Genomic DNA, 8513 nt, shown 5'->3' with positions numbered 1-8513 from the left:
TGCTGTTTTGTGTCTTTTCAATCTGTTGAGCATTGGCAGTTGTTTACGCGTGATCTCTGAAGTGATTTTTGGTGGTTGTGGCAGCTGTGTGTTCTTTGTGATTATGAAGCATTACAAAGCATTTACCCCTTATTTCTCCAGCCCCTTTGGAGAGCTGTCTGGAGATGTTACCTCAGTAACAAGGAACATGTGCAATGTGAGGCTCAGGTGCTAGGAGGGAGCAGTGGTTTTGAGAAGCCTTGGCATAGCTTGGCCTGTTTGGATAGGCCTAGCGGTTTGGACAGTCCAACAACATCCATATGCAATGACTTTCCTGATTCACAATGTTGAAACTAAAAACCACTTGGCTTTAAACTTTAAGCCTCTGCATACATTCCCCTGAGAATGAGCATTTCTGGCAAACTATAAGTTCTTAAATATCACTTCTCCAATTACATTCTCACAGGTTAGTATTTATGCAGGCCTGGCTTTTCAAATCCACAGAGCTGGTACTGGGCTGAGGCTTAATGCATTACAGGTGGCTTTTGGTGCTTTGGGCTCTCTGACCAAACTGGTTCCAGATGGCCACACAGTATGAGTAATAACATCAGCTCATTAAGTTGCAAAGTTTCAACTACAATCACAGAATTATCAATGAAATAAAAGCTAACAGCATATCAGCTGCACCCTAAGCCATAAATAGGATTTACAGCAAAACAAAAACCTCCTTTTGAACCCGCTCCTCTCATCGTTTCAGTATGGGGTGTCCATATAATAGGTTTATTCAGTAGCAAAAGAGCGAGAAAATTGCCCCACCCTCTTTAAAATGTACTCCTGAAGGCTACTGTAGTGTGGTCCTGTGAGCTTCTGATTTTGGAAAAGCTTTTGATTGGGGTTATTGAACATACACAGCAGTATTTATCTGTGCTGACTTAGAAAAATCTGGAGCAAGTCAAGGCCTCAGATCAAAGAGATAAGTGGCAGAAAGCCTTAATACCTTCTGTTTCATGTTACACTTGCATATGTTATTGTTTGTGCAAATTGTTATCTGTCTGTAATGTGTATATCACATCCAGCGGGATGGCTCTTCTAATGCATGCAGGTGACTTCTGATGCTTGCAGTTTTGTTGGTTTAGATGTCCTTTTTGCTCAGCATCACCATGGTGAAATGCTCCTCCAAGCTCCTGAGGAGGCTGGGCTGACTGACCGCTTATCTTGGTTATCGGGGGAGAACTTTGTGCAAGATGTAAATAGAGTAGAAAAATATATTTAATTTAAGTAATACCTTTCTTGAATTCTCATACTCCTTGAGCCAAGCAGGATGTGTTAGCTGCCGTTCAGTCCCTGTTGTATTTGTGTGCTGAAGCAGATCCTTTCTTAAATTCTCCTTGACTCTGGTACTTCTGGCTCTTGGTTGACTTGATAAACCTACCGTAGCCAATTCCTGAAACTTCAGTGCAGCAAACATTTAGTATCGGGCACCTGATTGGCCTCTCTGGTTCCAGTGGGATTTCTCATGCATGTGAAGTGGTGTGTGTACGTGAGTGTTGGCAAAACCTGCTGATGTGGCCAGGCTGGAGCTGCAATGTGGGGTGCAGAGTTGAGGAAAGCTCCCCTGTCTTGGCATGAGCTGGAATAAGCTGATGGGGGTACAATAGAGGGGGCTTTTCAGTCCCTCTCACCCTGTCTTTCATTCTGCTAATCTGACCCCTCTGCTAGGAAATCAGGACTTCATTAGCAGGAAAACCTGAAAGTCGTAAAGAAATTATATTAAAGGTATAATGTCACAAGGTTTGGAGCAAGGTATCTTGTATGCTGTGGTATATATTACATCAAACCGAATAAGGCGCACTTCCAACCCAGCTGAAACCACAAGCAATTTTTCAGTGCTCTTCCATACCAGGCATCCTGAAAACCAGTATGTTGGAAGAATGAAGACATCTTGCTTGGTGCAGCAGAAAAGCTCTGTCCTGTCCTGTGAAGTCTGGGAAGGCAAATAGTTTTCCCACACTTTCGGGAAGCTTGGGTAAGCTTTATGTGACCCTGGTTTGGTTCCAGAGGTCCTGGCTGTGGTTAAAGCCTGGATCTAGCACCCTGAGTCATTCTGATAACCGGTGCAACACTCTGCATGAATAAGGGACTTGAAGTCAGTCCCTTGGTATGTGTTTTCTCCAGTTATTTCAATTTGTCCTACCTGCTGCCCTTCTGTAGGTGAAATTCCCAATTATTTCTACCCCAAGGGCTGTTTACAGCAAGCAGCATTGCATGTGGGTCATGTGATAGTTCAAGCATTACGGTGTTAGGCAAGGTGAGTACATCAAGCATCCTGCTCTTTGGGATTTAATTATCAATGTAAGTAATCCTGTAGGTACTTCTCTCTGTCCTGTAATTGCGAGGGTCTTGCAGATGTGCAGTATCACTGCTTCCAGATGTTGACTGCCTTTTCAGAGTACTGGGCACTGGCCCAAGAAGGGATTTGGTATCGGGGAATTCTGGCACAGACTGTTTCCAGTGATGTGTACACCGAGGAAATTATTGTGCGCAAGTGTAATGCAGAGACGCTGCTGGAGGCTGAGCCTAAGTCCCTGGGCAGGCATAGTACTGATCAAAAATCAGGGCTGTGGGCAAGCGTGGACAAAAGTAATGTGGTGATTTAGTGACTCTTCTCAAGCCACTATTACCCCTTGTGCTTTTTGAGATGCAATGCTTCCAGCATCGCTTTTCTACAAGGAGCAGGTTTTCAGTGATGCTGCGAGTCTGGAGGGCTGTGTTCAGGCCGGCTTTAGACGTGTAATTTCGGCAAGGTGATGCTTGAGGTACAGGATGGTGTCTCAGCATTTTTAAGACCTGTGTTCCCTGTCCATGGATTGACCCATGAGCTTTAAACCCGGGAAAGTCTTTGAGATATCTCCAGTGGGGTCTGGGTGCTGGGAGAGGCAGGGCACGGGTGTGCTGAGCTGGGAGCTGTCCTACACCATCCTGGCTTTGGTTGTTCTGGGGGTTTTTGGGTGTAGGGCATGCCCTGACAGGAGAAGGACCTCTGAATGCAGCTCACCCATGGCTATGTCTCTGAGAGGGTGCTAGGATGCCAAACCTTTTGGGGTGAGGCTTCTGCCCACCTGTCCCACCAAAGTGCACCCTAGGGCCACGAGAGCTACATGTCCTGGAAGGAAGCCTTGATACCATGGGGTCAGCACCTCATTTTGGACATTTGCTCTACGTAAGGATGTTTTAGGGGCTCTGAGCAGTGGGATGCAGCTCTCCCAACCCCTTGAGGCCACCATCGGGTGCGTGAGCCCGAGTCTCACGCAGCACGGTGCTGGAGCGCATCTGTGCAGGGCGAGGAGCACCAGACCCACCGGCTGTCTCCAGATCTGTCTCCCCGGCCAGGCTCTGGATCTGATTTGGATGTGGAGAGATTTATAAGGCATTCTCTTAATTGGGGGGCCCTGTAATATTTTCGGCTGAGGAACACGGGGAATGAGGAGACCTAACAGAGAGGCAATGGCAAGCAGCGGCCTGGAAGGGAATGCAGAGGGCCAGGGAGACCGGTGGCGTGTGCTGTAAAGAAGTAGGGGCAATAAAATACACCAATAAAAATGATGTGTACGGCCATAGCCTCATCTAAGAAGAAGGAACAACAGCAGGTCTCTTCTAAGGGCAAACAAGAGAAAACCCTCCATCTGTAAGCAATTATCGGAAACACATGGGAGAGGTGGACAGGGCAGACGAATCCGAAAGCCATATGATATTGCACAGAAGAGTGAGGCTCATGTAAAGCCTGGGAGTTCATATATTTCACAGCTCACAGCGCACAGAGACTTTGGCTTGCTCCAAAAACTGCAACTGGGATGGCTCTTCTCATTTCAGCCTTGAGGTCTGTGCACAGATGTCTCAAGCTGGGATGAGTGCGGGGCTGGAGGGGCTGGCATGCTGCTGAGGAGGGCTGGGAGCCGGCTTGGCTTGGCTCTGTGCTTCCCTTCATAAAACACTTGCAGCTGCCCTGTGCCACCAAAACCAGAGTGCTGAGCTGGGGTACCAGCGGCAGTGTAGGTATGCCACAGCCGTGCTGCTGGTGAACCTTGAGGTAACACTGGGAAATCTCTGCTCTGGTTGGTTTTGCAGTGTGGATGTCTCCTTATTGTCTTTAAATTGATGAGATCCATGGCAGGAATGGGAACCCCTGACGCACTGCACACATCCTCTTTCACACCTGTATGAAGAACAGCCAGCATCTTAATGAGTTCCCATCACTGCAAGAGCTGTGGTGAGGTCTGTGTACCCCTGAGCTGCCTTTCTGCTGACTGGCCAGCTGTAGACAATTGTTTCATATTGCAACTTTCATGCTGGCTTCTTGCCCTTCCTTCAGAAGAGGAGGGCTTGGGGACACCAGCTTTGTCTCTGCATGATATTGCTTGTCTTTGTTCTGTGCATGTATTCTTGGTAGTGAGAGATGCAGAGGGCATCCCTGCTCACAACAGCGTGCTGAAAGGGTGCTGATAGTCATCTGTAGCAGCAAGATGAGCAAGGAGCAGTCCTGGAGCAGCATGGCTGGACAGAGGGGCCAGTTTTATTGCTCCTGTCTGAAGTGTTTCTATCTATTTATGAAATAAAATGCAGAATTGGCACACTTGGGAAGCCACCTGGCCATCCACAGAGAGGAATGATGAGGGGCTGAATAGTCAGGGATAAGCAAATCTCGCAAATCTCCAGCCAAGGAGTTCCTAGGGCAGAGGAGTGGGCACATGGTGCTGTCAGCTGTTTGTGGTCACTTCCCTATGCCTCTCTCCCATCCAAAGCCTCCAGGGCTGGTGAGCCCCGCGGAAGGCAGCCCCTGTACAGAGCTGGTGTGCCTGTGACCGTGTGGTGCTGCAATATATCAGCCCCATGTGCTGAGAGCCAGCCCCATAGCCAGGTCAGCCCTGTGGGGCATGTTTGTTCTTGGTAGCTGTTCTGAACCAGCTACCTGATCTCGTCACATCCACTTGTGAAGAACGTGCTGCTGACTGGATGCATGCCATTAATACACCTGAATTGGTGAACTTACCTTGTGTTCAGTGCAGCAGGAGTCAGCTCAAGCACCTCTTTCTCACGCGTACCCAAACTTGACTTAGCCTAACAGTGCCCTGGGTCAGACTCGTATACAGGTTTGTTTTGCAAATGTCTCATATAACAAATGCAGCAAAATCCCCAGGATATGTGGAGACCAACTTCGTAGGGGTCAAACTTATGGCACTTGGTTTCCCACTGGAGGCTGGGCTCTCCTTCCTAGGGACCACAGCAATCTGGCTTTCACCAACAGTAATCAAAAACAACCTTCCTCCATTTAATTTTAAAAGTTGGAGCAAGGATTTAGAGAAACTGAGCTTTAAATTTACAAATATCCTACCTGTGCCCGTCTCCTCCAAAACCTTGAACACTGCTGCACTGTACTACTATTGAATTGCTATTGTCCACCTAGGGTGGACAGCAGAATGGGGAAAGAATAGCTTCCAAACATGAGTTTAAGCCTTGCATAAAGGCTACCCCGTTTTCAAATGCACAACTCTTTGTTCTTGTTATGCTGCGAGAAGAGCTGGTATGATTGCAAGATGTACTCCTGTGTGCGCTACTGGTTATAGAAAATTATTCTTCCTTGCAAGAAATGGAGGGGAAAGTTCCCTCTGCTCCTCAATGTGCCGTTCTCCTGACCATTAACATGATTCTTTTTTTTTAAACTGACTGAGCAGATGTTTTAGTGCTCTGAGGATCACCTTTGCTGCAAAGGGTGGTGCTTACACCTCCAAGGGCAGGGGCATGTTCAGCCTCAGTAAACATGTTCTGCTCCATCTCACCGAGCACTGAAAGCAGAAACTGCTCTTGGATTTCATTGCAGAAGGGGCAGCTTTGCCAATATAAAGAACAACTTGTTCAGAGTCTGCTTTCATCTCTGTGCATTATCAGAACTACTAAAATGAGGAAAGAGCTCTTTAAGCCTCATTGGACAGTGACACTAAAAACACCCCAGCAGCCCCCTCAATCCCAAGCCCCAAACAACTGAAAAACAAAAGCCAGCCCCTAAACCCTTAGCCCCCGAAAACCCTGGGGTATCCATCACTGCCATGCATAATCACAGCTAGAAATCCAAATGAAGTCTGCAGCCTGTCAGCTCTGCAGACAGATTTGGTGGTGATATGAGCAAAGCCAACATTTAAAAATGACTGAATTCTCATTATAAAGATACATGATCCTCCTTCTCATTGAGAACAGTTGGGCTTTGCTTCCAGTGGAGAGCCAAGCCATTTATTTTATAGCTCCATTGTACGCTATACTGGGAATTGTTCCCGCAGATAGAGGTTTCTAGCATGTTTTCCCTATGTACTTTGTTCCTCATGCACTGTGCCCTTTGCACATGCTGAGGGCTCTCACATGAATTACACTTTGCCTGATTTGGTTGGATGGCTTTCCTACATTTGTGTCCTATAAATTGGCATAGTGATGTATTTATTTTGGTAATCAACCAGTTCTTTGTAAATCTGTGAGCTTAATCCTCCAAGAGAGAGAAATAAAAGGCTCAGTTCTTTTTCTAACAATGAAGATAAATACCTTTATTTTCATAACTTTTGGACATCTTTTTTCATGGCATCCTGCCAAATCATGAGGTCCTTGCTCAGGCGAGAGCACGCAGATATCATTAAGTCCTTCACCAGGCTTGTTAGGGCATGGAAAAACTCTTTAAGAGGAAGGATGGTCTCGTGGTTTTGCTATTGAGTGAGAATTTAGTTCAACTGGGCTCAGCCCTTGTCTCTGCCATGTATTTCCAACGTGACCTTGCGTGACCTCTCCCTACATCTGCTCCCCCAAATCTCCTGCTGTCGACCACATAAATCTCGTTGGTGCGGAGGCCCTCTCTCGCTGCGGGCTGGTGCGTGCAGGAATTTTGGCTGAGGCCACGAAGTGTGTTGGAGGCAATGCAGACGGGAGAGCGGCAGTGAGCTTTCTGCTCTGTCTGTGGGTCAGGGCTGGCTCCACCTTGCTCCAAAGTGATGGGATGTAGTCAGAAGCCACCTGAGCCCGGTAATGCACAGCTATGCCTGTAATATTACGCGTTGGTGCTCAGCTTATTAGAACAGTTGTGAGCGAACTTGGGTGTGGTAGTGGTGATGCACCTGGTGGTGAAGGTGGCTCATTGGTCTGTGTGCCCAAAAGTAGGGTCTGATAGAAACTTAAAGGAACCAGGCTGGCAATTTCGGGATCTGCTGTCCTCTGTTCTAGCATCATCAGTCATCTGCTGATCCTCAGTGCTTTAGTTACCTCCTGGTGAGACTGGGCTGTGCAAGCGTTCAGTTTTCACTATTGTCTGCCAAGGAAGACCTCCCTGCCCTCCCTGCAGTATTGTACATAGTGCTGGGAAAGCGAGCATGAAGGCTGAGAGTTTGAGCAGTGTGATGGGGTAAGGACCTGGCCTCCATGCGGGGTGACACTGGTTGGGAGTTGGAGGAGGTTGCAGGCGTGAGCTTGGGTCACCTGGCTCTTCTGGCTTTAGGCACAATTTGGCTAGGACAAGCAGGCTTCAACCTTTTTGGTCCTTCCTTCCCCCTGCCCTGCTTGAAGGTGTCCATCAGGCTGCAGAGATCTCTGTGACCACCTGGGCTTTCGTCTCAGATCCAGGTGATACCAACCCCTTGGAGACTTCGACTGTGGCCACCATCCCTCTGGCTGTGGCACATGTGCTCTGTCTTTCTCTGGGAGTAAAGTTCACAAACCACTAAAGTCATCCCTTTCTCTACGCCTCTTTCAGGATCTGTTTTCTGTGCTGTTATTAATTAGAGAAGGAAATTTTGTAATTTGGGGGGTGGGGAGGAGAGAAGGTTATAGAAATGCAAGGGTTTCCTGAGTGACTGTTTCCATGGGCAAAAAAATGCCTTTGCAATAAGAAATGATGTTCTTTATGTTTTTTTTCCCTTTTTATACCAGCCCTTACCATGAAAGCAGTATGTTGGCCATAAATCTTAAGGCTGCTTAATTCCTATAAAATTCTGCCAGCAGTATTGAATGATTTTATTACCCCATGTCAAATTAATAGCTGGGTGTCTACCAGTGTCACTTCCTGCTTGAAAAATGACCATAATATTAAACAGATTTTATTTATGCTTTCCTGCCTGATGATCGAGAATAGTAAACTCAACCATGATGATGAGGAAGGATCAGTGCTCATTTTATAAATAACACCACCACCACCACCACACCTCTCTAGAGTAAGCCCATGGTGGTACCCATGCTATGGGACTCAGTGTTCTCCCTGGACATGTGCTGACTCCCTTTTTCCCCTTTATTCCTCCTTGCCACAGGAAGGGAGTTTGGGTTCATGGCCTTAAAATCAGCTCTGATCCTCACCTGATCTGATGGGAAGGGTGATACAAATGGGGCATGTCCCACAGTAAAAAGTTGACTGAAATTCTTCCTAATCCGTATTTAGATATGGGAAGAACTGAAATAAAAAGAGCATAAATAAAAAGGTCTTCTGGCTGATGTCTGTCTGAAATTCCCACAAA

At 47.1% G+C, this 8513-nt stretch overlaps 1 long non-coding RNA gene across 1 annotated transcript in view; it reads left to right on the top strand.

Moving 5' to 3' along the window:
* LOC308199117 overlaps positions 1–8513 on the top strand; it is a 369069-nt gene that overhangs the window by 214465 nt on the left and 146091 nt on the right. The gene's annotated exons all lie outside the window — the stretch shown is intronic.

Source organism: Anser brachyrhynchus (assembly GCF_964034855.1).
Source record: "Anser brachyrhynchus genome assembly, chromosome: 8".
Taxonomy (NCBI): Eukaryota; Metazoa; Chordata; class Aves; order Anseriformes; family Anatidae; genus Anser; species Anser brachyrhynchus.
The sequence above is the reverse complement of the archived record's forward strand: the minus strand, read 5'-3'. Positions and strand labels throughout refer to the sequence as shown.